Here is a 16,827-nt window from a genome sequence, read left to right as displayed (position 1 = left end):
TCTTCTATAATCTTCCAGCCCCTCTGTCAGGTGATCTCCTGATAGGTTGCCAGGTGACCGGTTTTTGACTGTAACGCTCAGTCAAAAAGGGACCCTGGCAGCTCCGGCTATTAAAAATCTGGTCAGTGGCGCAGCGGGGCTAAGGCAGGCTCCCTGCCTGCCCTGGCTCCGCGTGGCTCCTGGAAGTGACCGGCATGTCCCTACGGCCCCTAGGTGTAGGGGCAGCCACGGGACTCCACGTGCTGCCCCTGCCCCGAGCACCGGCTCTGCAGCTCCCATTGGCCAGGAACCAGAATTCATAAATTATACAGATTCCCTTGTATCCCATATACCTCCTGGGTGTGGTGTTCTTCCTTCTAATGGCACAGAGACCACTTAGAGATTAATGAGTCTTCTACAGCCTTAGCTAAGAGCCATGTGGCATTCATGCATTTAGCTCCAGAGGTCCCAGGTTTGATCCTGCCTACCGGGGTCTGTTGGTGCTACACCCTAAATCAGGGCAGTCTTCTCCACAGCTGCCAATCTTACCCTTTCTGCCCTGCCATGTCCATCTCACATCCCTTTTCTTTCCATTTAGCTTATCTCCTCTCCAAAGTAAACCCAACCCCCCAAAAATCATGGAACTAGCATGACAGCTGCTACAATCACATTGTTCACTCTGCCTCATGCATGCAGTTGTGGTGACTATGCATGCAACTTTGGCATGCCTCTGGCATGGAAGTAGCATTTGAAAGCTCTCTTGAAAAGTGCTCAACTGCCTATGGGTTTCCAAAGAATGGCAAGGTCGATGGTACCCAAGAACTGCTTTATTATTAATTATTATTATTCTGCTATTGAGAAATATTGTTTTAACCCCTGGGCTATATAAAGTTACTGGCCATCATTAATTATACAAAACAAAGAGCAGGATGAAATACTAAATGAACTGACCCCACTGAAATCAGTGGCAAAACTCTCCTTGTCTTCAGTGGTGCAGGATATCACCCATATCCTGACTCAGTGAGCTAAAGCACTCCTCTCCCTTTGGGCCCCCATGGCAAGCAAGGTTAGCAGGATGCTCCAGCGCATGTTGGTGCAACTGGCAGCATATACTCAGTGGAGAGCCCTCACTTCTATCACTTCTCCTACTGGTGTGACAAGTGAGCTAATCTAGAGGGAATGATGCAAGAATCAGCCTATTTCCCATAGGGTTTAGGAAGTTTAAGCAGGATGATGCCTGCTTCATTAGGCAAATGTCTTTTTTCATTTGTACTTTGTGATTATGATGATGATGATAATGACGATGACAACGATGTAATACCTGGCACTTATATTGCATGTTTCATCCATGAATCTCACAACACTTTTGTAAACTAGCAACCTTACTCACCAGCCTGGGGAATTATCAGCAACTTCCAAATAAGTCTTTACCCTTTCCCTCTAGGTTCCATTTATTATCCAAAGCATCCACAAACTCTGAACAGGAAAACAAAACTTCCAGCTTCAGCTTTCTACTCAATCACAATTCCCAGCGCTTCCCATATAGCATCACTCTTCCTCAGGAACTACTGCACAAGATTGACCAACTGACTCTCTCCTGAAGCTTCATGCAGCTCTTTTACAAGGACTAGCTATCTCCTTCTCTTCTAGGTCTGATTATTGAACAGGGTCCCAGGCCTCTGGCCCTTAAAGCAGGTTGCCCTGTTACAACTGTATAAAGGAAAGTAAGTATCATTATCCCCATTTTACAGATGATGAAATCAAGGGCTGAGAGATGAAGACACTTGTCCAAGGTCACACAGGAAAATAAAGGCAAAGCTGGAAATAAAATCTCCATCTCCTGAATCATCAGTCCATTGCCCTAGTCACTGGGCCATGCTCCCTCAAATAACATTCACTTTATTAAATAATGCACATGTACCCTCTGATGAATTATTGACACATTTTAGAAATCTAATCTAAAAAAAACAAACCAAAAATCTTTTATGGAGTAACAAATGGCCATAAAATAGAGGGCTGTCCACCTTGCCACTAGAATCCATATTGTTCAAAGGTCTAATTAAGCCCATAAAATATGCTTTGTTTATTTATTTGTATTTTTACTACTGCAACACCCTAGGTACCCCCTGGCAATCTTATAAAATTGTAATAAAATGATAATACCTACACTTCTTTCTATAGTACTTTCCATGAGTAGATCTCAAAGTGCTTTACAAGCAAGGTGTCTCATTATAGTCTTTAGTCATAACCAGTCAAATTCATGTCTGTATCTATATAACTATGTTTGGCATGTCACTGCTTTCCACTAGTCATGTATTTCAAAATTATTACCTAAAATAATGTTTAAATAATTAAAAAATATATGCACTCTGTACTTTGGTATGTTCCTCATGTTTGGTTTGCTGAAGTCTGGATGAACTGATGAAAAAATGTCTGTATGCTTCAGGGCTGCCAAGAGATATGCTGAAGCTTCTGCATTATGGGATGGTTATGGAAGTCAGGTGCCATTCAGATGTCCATCCATCTTGTGCCAGGTGAGAAAGCAATGTTGGTCTCCCTTGAGATAATAAAAATGAAGTTAAACCTCTTTAGTGGTTTAAGATTCCAGCATTTTATAGTTTATCAAACCAATTTCTCTATCCAGAGATCCTGCGGATAAAATTTATGCATCAAATAACAGAACTGTGATTACTACACAGTAACATTTTTTTGAAACATGACCAAGCTGGCTTCATGTGAAATAAACATAATCTTCAAACAGGACAAGATGTTCAGCAGTTGTCAAATTGCATTACAATTTTAATGAGAAAATCAAACACATTTTGAGTTCTCTTTTATTTTTATCCTACTGGTAAGTTTTGCTTGTTGCACTTGTGTTTATTCATGACTTGAAGCAGGCTACTAGGGATAGGCGAGGAGTACTGAATTCAGTCCTGCTATGCTGGCAGGGGATGGACTGGATAATCCAATACAGATCTTACCCAAATGATCACTTGTGTTTTATATTTGAAAATATTAACATGTGGTAACTTTGCTGGGATTCTAAACAGCATCTTTGCAAAGCCATTTAGCATATGTTTGCTTCTATGTATTGCTGTAAATTATTTTCCTTTATGGAAGGCGCTGTGCAAAACACTTCCAGATTAATTTTATTTACACCAGAATATTAAATATTTTATGTTGCCATTTCTCAAGTTAAAATGGATAACAAAATTAGTGACAGGTGCAGTTTTACGGGCTGGTCACAGGACTGGGAGCCAGGCTCCCCTGAGTTCGAATCTTGACTATGATAATTGCTCCATCTGTGATCTTAGACAGATCACTCGATTTCCCTGCCTCAATTTCCCCATCTGTAAAATGTATGTATTCTTATTGATCTCATAGGGTTGTTGCAAGTGTTTAGTCACGTTCATAAAGTGTTTTGAAGATGAAAATCATTTTGGCTCCAGTTTCTGTTCACATTCAAGTCAATTATAACTTTGATCCTTGAATGAAAACCCCAAAGAACGGTCAACATTGCTAACAAAATGGAGGAAAACTGAATACCACAAAATAATAAACAAATAAAATCTATTTTGGAAAGCTAAATAAAATTTCAGGGTATGCATGTGAAGCATAGACACCTGTAGTAAAGGTCACCAATCCATAGGTCCTGAAAATATAAGCAAGCATTTAAAATAATGAAAGAAAATCTTTCTAAATTATTACTATTCCCTTGTGAAAGGCACTGTAAATCTCCGTACACAATGAGCAAAGCAGCTTAAACCAAACCAATAGAGTAGAAATCCTTCAGAAGAAGGGTTTTACTTATCTGCTGAATTAGTTTTAAAGAATCCAGCTACTTTAGGATTCACACCATCTCAACTAGAATACATGTTCTTGGAAATCAGAGAATGTGTGTGTCAGCATTGGGTATGCTAGACTAAGGATGGCTGCATCAGGCTTCAGCAGTGCTAGAAGCTAAAGGACAGGCCTGTCACATTGCATCAGAGCGAGCCATAAAAAGTGCTAGACTGCAGGGACAAACATTCAAAAGTAGATCTTGCAAAGTTTATAGGATCAGTTCAGAGTAGGGCTATGTGGATAATTGATTTTTCAGTTCTCTAGCAATTCAAAAAAAAAAATGGGGAGTGGTCAACCTGAAAATGATGTTTTTATTTTACATTTTCAGCTAATCGAAAAGTGGGGGGAAATGGTTCCTTTTAATTTTGAGTCTTCCTTTTTATTTTTATTTTTTAAATTAAAGGTAATTTCTAAACAAAAAGTTGTTTCAAATAGAAGAGTCAAAACATTTTGTTCAGAAAATGTTCAAATGAAATGTTTTTGACTTTTTTGGAATTTCTTTAGATTATTTGCAACTGAAACAATCCCCCAAAATCCACATGAATTTACAAAATCTTTCAGTTGGCCCAAATCTGTATCTCACCAAAAAATGTTTGTTTGAAAAATTTCACCCAGCTCTAGTGTCTAGTTCAGGGCTTGAAGTGTGCATTTAAATAAAGCCATTTAATACCTATGGGGAAAAGAGAAAGGGAAGTCTCCAGGTTAAATATTTACCGGAGATGAGACCAGACCAAAATCCTGGATTCAAAGATGCCCACTTTGATGGGTGGGGAAGTTCAGAGTGTGTCTGTAATGGAACTGAACTTTACAACAAACCATGAGCCTCATGTTTTTTCCCCAATGTGTGAGACCTAGGAACCAGACTTGGTCCCACTTGTACTTATCTCCACTCCTTCTTTCACCTTCAACTCTGTCCTCCACTGTGAGCAGGAGCTGCTTTGAGATGAGCAGTGCTGCTTGGTGCAGAGTGATATATACCATGCACCTGGGATTCAGTTCTGCCACTAAGGGTATGCCTACACTGCAATCAAAAATCCAGAGCACCAAGTCTCCAAACCCAGGTCAGTTGACTCAGGCTCCCAGGGCTCAGGGGCTAAAAACAGAAGTGTATACATGTAGGCTTAGACTGGAGCCCAGACTCTGAGACCCTCCTCCTTGTGGGGTCTCAGAGCCTAGGCTCCAGCCTGAGCCTGAACATCCACACTGCAAGTTTTAGCCCCATAGCCCTAGCTCTGCCAGCCTGAGTCAGCTGACCCAGGGCCAGCTGCACTACAGGTCTTTTATTGTAGTAAAGGATGCTGTCAGTCCCCTGAAGGAAACTTTAGAGGGGCCACAATTTAGCGTCTTGTTGCTGGGCTTTTCCCTTGTGCTGCTCTCACACACCTCTCGGTTGGAAAAATATATATCATTTGGGATATTCAGTCAAGCACAAGAAGTTGAATCAACGTTATTGCTCCACGAGGAGCAGTGCTTAATGTGGAGGGTGGGGGGGTCACAAGGGTTTTCACACCAGGCCAAAAATATTTCCATTTGAGCCAGGTTGCTGAGAGGTGCACTCTCTTACCAAAGCTGCCACTCCCAAGTTAGGATAGAACCCCACACGTTCTTTTTTCAGACCACTTTAAGCACAGACAAGAATCGTATTTTCTTAATAATATGGTGTTTTCAAGGGATTACACTGGCAAACGGTCTCCTTGCTTAGGGCCTAATCCTGCAAAATGTTGATGCAAATGGGACTTGGGCACATGCAGCACTTCACAGGAGCTGCCTAGAGCTTTAGAGGCTGGGGCTTTCATCTGAACCACTGCTCCACATCTTCCACTACGCCACATGATGGCTGCAGATGCTGCTACTGAGCAAGCCAGTCATGCACAGCTATGCAGAGAAGCAATCACATCTTGAAAACATTTCATTATAGAGCTTTGAATGCATATTATTACAAATGGACCTTTCTGCTTGGTTTAAAGAAAAAATGGTTATGACATGAGTAGTAATGGAGCACATGAAATAAATGGACCCCAAAAACAAACACTGTACATGTTTTTATGTTGGATGCCAGTATAAGATCACAATAATCAGCGAGTAGAATTAAAAAAGGAAAACATACAGAAATAAATTATCCCCCAACTGGTGCCGTGAATAGCTGGAGTAAAGCTGAAAGTGGCAGACCTGCTGTGCTGTCAAGAGCCTGCTCCTCCTGCTCTCAGCGAAGTTAGTGGGAGATTTGCCATTAACTTCAATGGGATCAGGATCAGACATTGAAAGAAAAAAGGTCATGCTAGCAGTAATGACCAGTGACATGTAAAATGACTCATCAGAGCAGTAAGTATCCTTTAGTTTCTGGAGCATGATGATTCAAAGAAAACTTAATCTAGATATGACAGAAATAGAGATATGTTAAAACAAGAGCAGTTTATCTGATTACCCTCTTTTCCTTCGCTTCAAAACTTTGGGTCGTTCAAATAAAATGAATCTGGACTAAGCCACCTTTTATTTGTGGTTTGCAAAATAAAACTACAATTAACCAAGATTTGCAAACAAACAAACCAAAATGGAAAAAAACCAAAGCACCCTCCTATTTTTGCCCATCTCTCCAGTTTCTAGTTATATGGACATATGCCTAAAACATTCTTTGTTTTGGAGTCATTTGGCAATGTAGTATCACATTTTCAGGGACACCACATTAAAACATGTTAACAAAATATTTGTAAGTACACTCCCTTCTTGCCTAGCAATTATGAGAGATCAGATGTAACTATTTGGGTTTAAGGACAAAATATGCTGGATCCATTTTTTAACTATGGCCTCCAATAATGCAGGTGCATTTTTGTATTTGCATAGAATGGTGCTTGGCAATTTTGTTCCCACGGTTCATAGCACTTGGACATCAACTTTCAGATACTTGATATGCAGCAGCAAACAGACAGTTAGCTCTTAGTGTTACCATTTGTGCCTGCAAAACTATTGGGTATATGTTATTTCAGGTGCAAAACTCCACTCACAAGGAGCTGAGGCATGTGAGGCCTAAAGATCAGACACTTTAAGTCCAGTGGAGAACAAACTGTCATGAAAGTGATAGAGGAAACAGTTTAATAAATGAGTAAAGGATTTCAGAGTATGGACAGATATGCAGAGGCACATGCAGAGATCTGAGAAGAAAATGTTGCTCTATGTAAGTAATATCCAATCAGTATGGTGAAACAGACACTTTTCTATATAGGATTTTCCTATTGGAGGAGGCCTGGGATCTATGGTACATGGGACAGAAAGAGTTAATAGGAAAAGTTTCTTTTTGTGATGCATTAAAAAACATCTTCTTTCAGTATAAGGATATGAGCATGTACCTTTAGGCAATACAAAGGGTGCATGACAGAAATCCCAGGGGATCCCAGAACAGCATACAAATAGGGATAATGTCTTGCTTTATCAACTCAACTATTCACTGGCAAGAAAACTTTACAAAAAAGAAATAATTTACAATAGACTGGAATTAACTGGCTGTTAATTTAAACTGCAGAGAAGAAAAATGTGGGCCTGTAATGGGCAGAAATCCTTCCCAACAAATCCTCATCTAAAGTTCAAAAATGTGCAGCAGATATTGATTTTCTTCTTGTAATGTTTGGAAGCCAAAGACTTCCATGATTAATGAACAGCCCTGTTAATAAAATAGAGGAGTCAATTCATTGCTATTAGGCCCATAAGGAAAAATATAGAATTAAAACCATCCTAAATTTGTCCCCTTGCCAATTTTGGATCATGCTTTTGGAGCAGTCTTGATCTCAGAATTGGTTTAATCTCTCAGGTTTTTTCCTCTGAAATTTGAGCTTTGCTTTCCCTCCTAAATTTTGTTGCTAGGACAATCAATTGATTCAACTGTGCAGTGTTGTAAGATCTCACATGGATCCCTTTATTTTATTTTCTATTCGGGTACTTATCTTGTGCTTATCACCTGTAGTACTGGAGCACCTGTTATCTGACACTGTTCAGGGAAACTCATCAGGAGTGTACACTGGATCTGATCAAACAATGTAAAAAGACTTCATGACTCAGTTAATGTAAGAGAATTTTGATGTGGCCATGTTTGCAATCCTTCCATGTTCATGCCTCTACATAGCGCTGAGCAAAACCACTGGATCAGGAGCCATGTAAACAGTTCATCCAGAGCTCATCACTAGCACATAAAGCTGGCTAGAGATATTACTCATTCACTCCTCCCCCACCACCATAGGGATTGAGGGTTTTATTCTCTGAAGCTTTCCCAATTCCTGCTGGCCCAGGAGCAAGGGACCAAAGTTCAACTCCTAAATTTACCACTAGATAAACCTATTACCGATACAACTTCATTATAACACAAACACACACAACCCAGCAATTTTTTGAATACATTATGTGGTGGGGTTTTTTACCAGCATAACACAGCATTTCTGCCAAAACCACAAATAAGTGAAAATCAGCTGATTTAACAGCATATGCCAAGTCTAGAATTTGCATCGGCACATGCTACTGGGAGTTTTGGGTGGTAACTTGCCACCAAGGTGAAAATCAAAAGCTCTTTACTCTTAGCCATAGCAGCCAGCCATCACTATTGCATGTGACCTGCAAATAGGGTGACCGGATGTCCTGATTTTATAGGGACAGTCCCACTATTTGGGGCTTTTTTTTATATAGGCACCTATTAACCCCCACCTCCTGTCCTGATTTTTCACACTTTCTATATGACAGGTTTCAGAGTAACAGCCGTGTTAGTCTGTATCCGCAAAAAGAAGAACAGGAGTACTTGTGGCACCTTAGAGACTAACAAATTTATTAGAGCATAAGCTTTCGTGGACTACAGCCCACTTCTATATGCATCCGAAGAAGTGGGCTGTAGTCCACGAAAGCTTATGCTCTAATAAATTTGTTAGTCTCTAAGGTGCCACAAGTACTCCTGTTCTACTTTCTATATGATCACTCTACCTGCAAAGGATAGCTTAAGAATAGCCTATTTTGTTTCTTTATAGCAGATAAAGAAGATTTGAATGGATTATAAAAGTGGGAGAAGTAGCCAAAACTCAGATATTTTCCATAAACTATTTACATACCCAGAGAGATATTATATACACACAAACTTTATATATTTATATATAAACAAACCAGATTCATATCAACATAAATACTACTACAAACCAGAGATTTTTTAAATAAACTGTTGAACTGATTTGGGCTGGTCAAGGATCAGTTTGAGCAACTAATTACCATGCATCTTTGCTGGAAGTTGAACTGGGCACATGTTTCCACAGTAAGTTTTTTCTCCTGACCCCCATCAAATTGCTGTTGCAATAGAGTATGAGAAGCCTCCTGCCAGCTCTTTAAGTTGGAGATGTCCTTTCCATGCTATGCTTTACTCTAGGCTGTAAATATATTTGCATTAGAGTAAAATGTTTCTCAGATTTAGATGCAGAAAACCATTGGGTGGGGTGGTAGAATTATCAGGGTAATTTCCTCCATTCAGTCCTCCAATACAGCTCAGGATGGTCTTGCTCTGATAGAACTTTTGTTTCTACATAGCAGCAAAAGTCTTTAGCTAAAAGAGCCAGTGGTATCCCTTTTCCCAATATACTTGACTGCCTATTCTAAAATGGATTTAATAGTTAATCATTCTCTATATCATTTCTATGTACTTACTGAAAACATACTAATGTACCAGCTAACCTATGGGTTTAGGATTCTAACACCCTTTGTAAAGAAAGTTACAAAGACAGCAATGTAGACCAGAGAAGTTCAACTTGTTTTTGTTCTAGCACCTACACTCTCAGTATTCCCACTGTTAGCTCCCCTCATTCCACCTTCAACACCCCTGTGTACTCCATTTATATTCACCTGCTACCCAATTAACTCTCTATCAGCAATGCATACACCTGTAGTGGATTTAACTTCAGTTCAGGACCCCTTAGCCATTAATCCTCCACATTACAACCTTGGTTGGAAGTTCTAGTTCTGTGGTTAGGCTACTAATTGGCCACATTCATGAACTCTCAACATGTGTATATGTTTAAAGTGGCTTCATTAACATGCAGTTCTTTTATCACAGAGAGAGGGCTTTTGTCATAAGAATGCCTATAAGATGTCTATATGCATGGGGTGAAATTCATTCCAATGCAGAGGGCCTGTTGTGTAAGCCCCTTTGCCCTGTTTAGGGCCTGATTCAAAGCTCACTGAAGTTAATATGAAGACTTTAATGAGACTCAAGAATGTGCTTAAATGCTTTGCTGAATCAGGGCCTTTGTCAAGCTCTTATATTCTATGACCTGGGCAGCTTTGCACAAGCTCTCTGCACTTGCATAACATTTTTACAAAGAACCATCAGCTATGGATTCTTGAAAGCTAGGATTCATCCAGAAAAGTATCTGATTGTAATGTGATCACAAGCATGTAAGCTCAGCAACCAAATCTGAAAATCTACATGGCTTACTCCCCACACTTATCAAAGGCAGATGCACATTGAGAAGAGGAAGGAAGGAAGGAATCTACACTAAGAACCAACATCCTGAAAACACTACTTGGTTTTGATGCATTTTTTCCCCATTAGAAGTGTCAAAGAAGTATAAAGAGGAGGAGAAGGAAAGCATGGAATGCTCAATGTAATACTTCACAGACTCAACAGCCACAATCTCAACACTATATTTCATGAGTCAAGTTATGCTAGAAAAGTAAAGCTGCCTCTAATTATTGTGCAGCAGAGAAAATCTGGCAAATTGTCTTTTTCCTGGATGCAGGGAAACATGAACATTCCTTCCTTTTGGAAGAAAGAGTCTGCATTGTTCTTTCCCCTCTAACCCTTGTGAAGCATTAAGACCTCTCAAGAATTCCAGCCTGCTATGACTTTATTGTTGCCATTATACAATACACTTCCTGATATAATGGCATGATAAGGCTCACCAGAAAGTCAACTCTTTCAAATTAATCCTGAATTGAAGGAACATATAAATAATGCTTCAGGAATGAAAGAGTTACTGGAAAAACTGACTCAGGGCTTATATGTTTCTGTAACTTTAAAAATAAAGTACTTATCAATAGAAGGAATTTCACTTTAGCTATCTGGCATGCTGCCATTTAATTTTTTAATAAATAATTCAAAACAGTGCTTTATACTGAAGTTGCCACAAAGGTAACTTCTGCATAACAAATTGCTTTGATATTCAATTGATGATGAAAGGAGAGATGTATAACAGGATCAAGGAGACTCTTGCTTACCTGTGGCAATTTCATCTCATTTCCTGTAAATGGAAAGATGAAGTCATGCTCGTTAAAAAAAACTGACGTGATTGAGAAGTATCAGAATTTAATGCGAGGCTCTTGCAAACAGCAATCCTGACCAAGAGGGGAAGAAAATCCTAACATCTTTTTTCTGAGAAAGATGGGAAAGGTTCTAAAAGCAAAAAAGGTTGCAGAATAAACAGCATATTATAACTTTATTTATGGGTACTAGAGATATGATTATAAATCTAAATTGAAAGTAATACTGTAATATGTCTGTGCAACTGTGTCTAGTGGTTGTATAATTTCCATTAAGCTAAACGTTTTCACAATTTTAAATCTTTTTCTTAATGGTTTTGAAACAACAATTGCATTTTATTTGCATTAAATGGCTCTAGATTCAAGGCCAGCTTCAACACTGCTGTAATGGAATATGTGGAGCTCTCAAAGGGTGCTTAAATGAAAAACACTCTAAGTTCAATGTGATGTGCATATTTCTTAGTGATGATAAAAATCTCACAAAAGTACAGTGAACACAATGATCCCGTTAGTGTTTCAGTAACTAATGTGTCACTGCCAAGACATTAATCCTAATTCCATGGTGACTCACTGTCAGCAGAGTTTTGATAATACAATGTGCAGAAACAAACAAAAAACCAGATGAGAAGACGCCAAAAGGAACATGAGCCAGATTTCCAAAAGCGTGCATGCAAATACACATTCATGCACGCACACTTTTGAAACTTGTCTCTGAAAAATTAAAATTACATTTACAAATAATCTGCAGTGCCACAGTACTAGGCGTAGGTCTATGATAAGGCCTTGTATCACATAATTAGACAATGGGTCTGGGAGTCAGAATTCATGGAGTTCAATCTCTGCTCCTGAATCTGTGAGTACTTGTGCAAGCCGTTAAGGCAAAGACGGTCAAACATGGTAGTCTAAAGTGATGCACCTAAACATGTGGCCTTCTTTTCCATGAGGCGAGCAACCAACAGTTTCACTAAAATCAGTGAGAGCTGCTGGGGGCACAGCCCTTTTGAAAATCAGTCCAATTATTGAGCCACCTAAATATGGACATAGGCCCATAATTAGGGCCCTACCAAATTCACGGTCCATTTTAGTTAATTTCATGGTCATAGGATTTTTAAAATAGCAAATTTCATGATTCCAGCTCTTTAAATCTGAAATTTCACAGTGTTGTAATTGGAGGGGTCCTGATTCCTACAATTGTAGGGGGGTTGCGGTATTGCTACCCTTACTTCTGCACTGCTGCTGCTGATGGCGGCACTGCCATCAGATCTGGGCAGCTGGAGAGCGGCGGCTGAAGTAAGGATGGCATGGTATGGTATGGTATGGTATTGCCACCCTACCTTCTGTGCTGCTGCTGGCGGGGCGCTGCCTTCAGAGCTGGGTGCCCGGTGAACATCTGCTGCTCTCCGGCAGCACCTTTGAAGGCAGTGCAGAAATACCGTGATCCCCCTAAAATAAACTTGCGACCCCTCTGCTACTTCCTTTTGGGTCAGGACCCTCAATTTGAGGAATGCTGGTCTCCCCCGTGAAATCTGTATAGTATAGCGTAAAAGCACATAAAAGACCAGATTTCACAGGAGGAGACTAGATTTCATGGTCTGTGACACGTTTTTCATGGCCATGAATTTGTAGGGCTCTACCCATAATGTTACTCAGTTTTGAAAATTTTGATCCTCACCGTTCAGAGCTTCAGTTTATCAGCCTGTGAAAGGGAGGGAATAATAATTTATTTCTTCAAATGTATTTCCAGTTGTGCCTCTCAGTTAGAGCTCTGTAGGTGCTGGACACAGTTAAAATCAAAATAATCAAAAGTATCTATTAAAAAAATGGAAAAGGCAAGCCTCCTGAAAGGTCCTTTCAAGCCCCAGAGACAAGGACCATTTACCATATTGCTCATTAAGTACCAAACTGCCTGCCATAAAATGCAACACAGCTGAGGTAACATTTCCGTCTTAACCTTAACTTTCATATTTTCTAGCTTCTTGTGGATTTTAACTGAACAATGGCACCAGTGTTTCATTAACACATTTTTTGACATTTGGATTTGATTTACAAAGATGGCCTCTAACTGTAGCAGTGTAATTTTATGTCAACAGAAAATAGCACCTGTATCTTGGCACCGCAACAAATTGCAGGTGGAAATTATAAAATGTAGTCATCTAACTACTTGACTGTACTGGCAATGTGGTGCCTAGATACTACATATTATTGACTATAGGGACAGTCAAACGGATTGACAGAGCCTGTCATTTGCAGGCATAATTAATGGAAGGCAGAAAAGTGAACCTGTGAAAAGGCAAGACTGAGTTGGAGCCCATTAAACAAGTTAGCCCAATATGTCCAAGGTTCTTAGGCCCAGCCCATTGTTCAAAAATACTTTGTTTTATAAAACAGCAGGTCTCTGCGACTCTCAGTCAATCACTGCTGATAATATGGAGTCCATGCAAACCATGTTCAATGGATGTAGAAAACACCTTCATATAAATCAAGCATATTCAATGTTCAGAATGAGCTGCGGGGGAGGGGAACACGCGGCGAGAGAGAGAAAGGCTTTCTAGAAATCAGGGATCCCAGAAGTCAACATATTACTATTTTTGTAAAGACTGGTATTTAATTCAGCTTGAGGCAGGAATAATTGCCTTTTGCAGCTGTAGGCTGAGAGCCATTTTTGTTCACTGACTGCCTAGCACAGGAAAATATAGATTCTCTAATAAAATAAAAGCAGAAATTTTGAGCACTGATTCAGGCCATTATGTTAATATTTATTATGTTGATTTCTTTAAGATTTTCAATTGATATATGTCAAGCAATTTGCTACCAAGTACCTTTAGGGAAATCTAGCCCAGGAAATGAGATCAGAGGTCTTCCTAAAGTCACAGCTAGTGAGCGTCTTGTATAGATCCAACGTGTTTGTTGAAGTTTCATAGAATCATAGAATATCAGGGTTGGAAGGGACCTCAGGAGGTCATCTAGTCCAACCCCCTGCTCAAAGCAGGACCAATTCCCAGCTAAATCATCCCAGCCAGGGCTTTGTCAAGCCTGACCTTAAAAACCTCTAAGGAAGGAGATTCCACCACCTCCCTAGGTAAAGAGAGAAAATAATGCAGGCAAATGCTGTTACAAAACCATGTCTGCATATAATAGAGAAAGCATCCCTGGTGGGACAGTGGGATAATACAGAGTTTTGGAGAGAAGTCTTTGGAACTTCACTGTAAAAGAAAAGGCAACATTGCATCTGGCTTGTGGCCACTAAGATCAGCGATACAGATAATGCAGTGTGGGTTCTTGGAAGTAGCCCCTGTGATTTCAAGTGTGTGCCTAATACGTGGATATAATATTCCTAAAAAGTCAGTGTACGTTATTCCAATGTCACTGCGCAGACATGTGTATTGCTATGAGAGAGCTGAAACTTGGCTACAGGTTGAATTAAAACCTCATTCAAACTGATGTGTGAATCTGCCCTCCATTTAAGATAGCGTAAGAGACAGTTAAGGGACCACACCTAAAAGAAGGCCTAATAAAGTCTGCCCAGAAACAAGCACCACACAGGTGCGGGGTTCCACTGGTATATGTGTGAGAGAACACACAGAATCTGAGAGCAGACAAGAACAGAGAGAGAGAGAGAGAGGCAGAGGAGAAAAGCAAGAAAGCCAAGCAGTAGTTTATGAGCACAGTGTGATCTGACCAGGGCCGGCTCCAGACACCAGCATAGCAAGCAGGTGCTTGGGGCTGCCAATGGAAAGGGGCGGCATGTCTGACTCTTCGGTGGCAATTCGGTGACGGGTCCCTCAGTCCCTCTCAGAGGGAAGGACCTGCCGCCGAATTGCCGCCGAAGATTGAAGCGGCAGCGGTAGAGCTGCCACCGAAGTGCCGCCGATCGTGGCTTTTTTTTTTTTTTTTTTTTTTTTGACACTTGGGGCGGCGAAAACGCTGGAGTCGGCCCTGGATCTGACCCTGGGAAAAGCTAGCTAGCTAAAAGAGAGCTTTTAGGTGTGTTGGCTAAAGAGGCCTGACTCTCTTTCTCTCTTTCCCCTCGAGTTGGGGGAAGCTCCTGTCCTATGTGTTACCCCAGAAGGGGTATTGGTGGCTGGTGACATGCCATGGGTCAGGGAGTGGTTAGTCATAGAGTTTATTGCAAAAAGGACCACCAGATCATTCAGTCTGACCTCCCGCATATCACAGGCTACCAACACTATCCAGCACCTGCACACTAAACCCAACAACCAAAATTAAGCCAAAGTCAGGAGACTAGACTATTATGTGTCACGGGAAGAGAATAGGAGGGACCAATGTGCACCAATGCCTGAGGCCTCCACAATGGAAGGGAAATGATAACATATACCCAGATAAACTTGGCAAGTGACCTGCACTCATATACTGCACAAGAAGGCGAAAAACGCCCAATGTCACTGCCAATCTGACCTGGGGGAAAATTCCTTCCCTATCCCACATATGGCAATCAGTTAGACCCTGAGCATGTCAGCAAGAACGCATCTGAGGGAGAGAATGCTCTGTACCACCTCAGAGTCCTGGCTCTCCCCGTCCAATGTCCCATCTCCAGCTGTGGCCATCTCTGAAGCTTTAGAGGAAGGAGATCAAAAAACCCTTGGGTGTTGAGTCCTGCCCTCTACCGTCACAAGCAACCGCATCATACAATAGCACTCATAAATTTGTCCATCTGTCTCTTAAAACTAATTGTTTGCCCCCACAACTCATTGGGAGGCTGTTCCAGAACCTCACCCTTCTGATGGTGAGAAACCTTCTTCTAATTTGCAGCCTGATTTTTTTCATGGCCAGTTTTATATCCATTTGTTCTTGTGTCAACATTGACTTTTAGTTTAAATAGCTCTTCACCCTCGCTGGTATTTACCCTCCCCCCCATATGTACTTATAGAGAGCAACCATATCACCTCTCACCCTTCTTTTTGCTAGACTGAACAAGTCAAAGTCTTCCAGTCTACTCTCATAAGACAGGCCAACCATTCCCAGATCATCCTAGTAGCTCTTCTCTGCACCAGTTCTAGTTTAAATTCATCTGTCTTGAACACGGGTGACCAGAATTGTACATAGAATTCCAAATGAGTCTTATCAGTGCCTGTACAATGGCATTAAGACTTCTCTATCTATACTGGAAATGCCTCGCCTGATACATCCTAGGGTTGCATTTGCCTTTTTCACAGCAACATCACATAGGTGGCTCATAGTCATCCTGTGATCGACCCTCACACCCAGGCCCCTTTCCTCCTCTGTCGCTTTCAACTGATGAGTCCCCAGCTTGTAGCAGAAATTCTTATCAATAAGACCCTAAGCACTATTACTATTGAATTTTATCCCACCTGTATCACTTCAGTCTTCAATGTCCCAAGATCAATCCTTGAGGAACTCCACTAGTAACATCCCTCTTGTCTGATAATTTACCTTTCAGCACAACCTGTTGCCTTCTCCCCTTTAGCCAGTTCTTTATCCACCTCACTGGTTTTGTACTGATCTTCCCTAATTTAACTAATAATTTCCCATGTGGTACCATGTCAAATGCTTTACTGAAGTCCAAGGATATTAGATCTACTACACTTTCCTTAGTTAAAAATATCAGTTATTTCCTCAAAGAAGGAAAGAAGGTTATGGGGCTTCTCAAAGAATCCTTTATAATGCAAAGCATTAAGCAGTCTAAATATAGCTATTTTCTCCCCCTATAACAATAGTTTACATAAATAGTCTAACTGATCTATTGTGCCC

At 40.6% G+C, this 16,827-nt stretch overlaps 1 long non-coding RNA gene across 1 annotated transcript; it reads right to left on the bottom strand.

Annotated features, from left to right (window-relative positions):
• Positions 1 to 1,858: 1,858 nt before the first annotated feature.
• Positions 1,859 to 9,650, bottom strand: LOC135975340 (uncharacterized). Its single transcript, XR_010592271.1, has 2 exons — positions 9,058 to 9,650; positions 1,859 to 2,536 (listed from the first exon to the last, which is right to left on the bottom strand). It is a non-coding gene; the product is annotated as an uncharacterized LOC135975340 (long non-coding RNA).
• Positions 9,651 to 16,827: the final 7,177 nt, after the last annotated feature.

Source organism: Chrysemys picta, chromosome 13 (genome assembly GCF_011386835.1).
Source record: "Chrysemys picta bellii isolate R12L10 chromosome 13, ASM1138683v2, whole genome shotgun sequence".
In the NCBI taxonomy this organism is placed as follows: Eukaryota; Metazoa; Chordata; order Testudines; family Emydidae; genus Chrysemys; species Chrysemys picta.
This window is presented reverse-complemented; position numbering and strand designations above follow the sequence as displayed.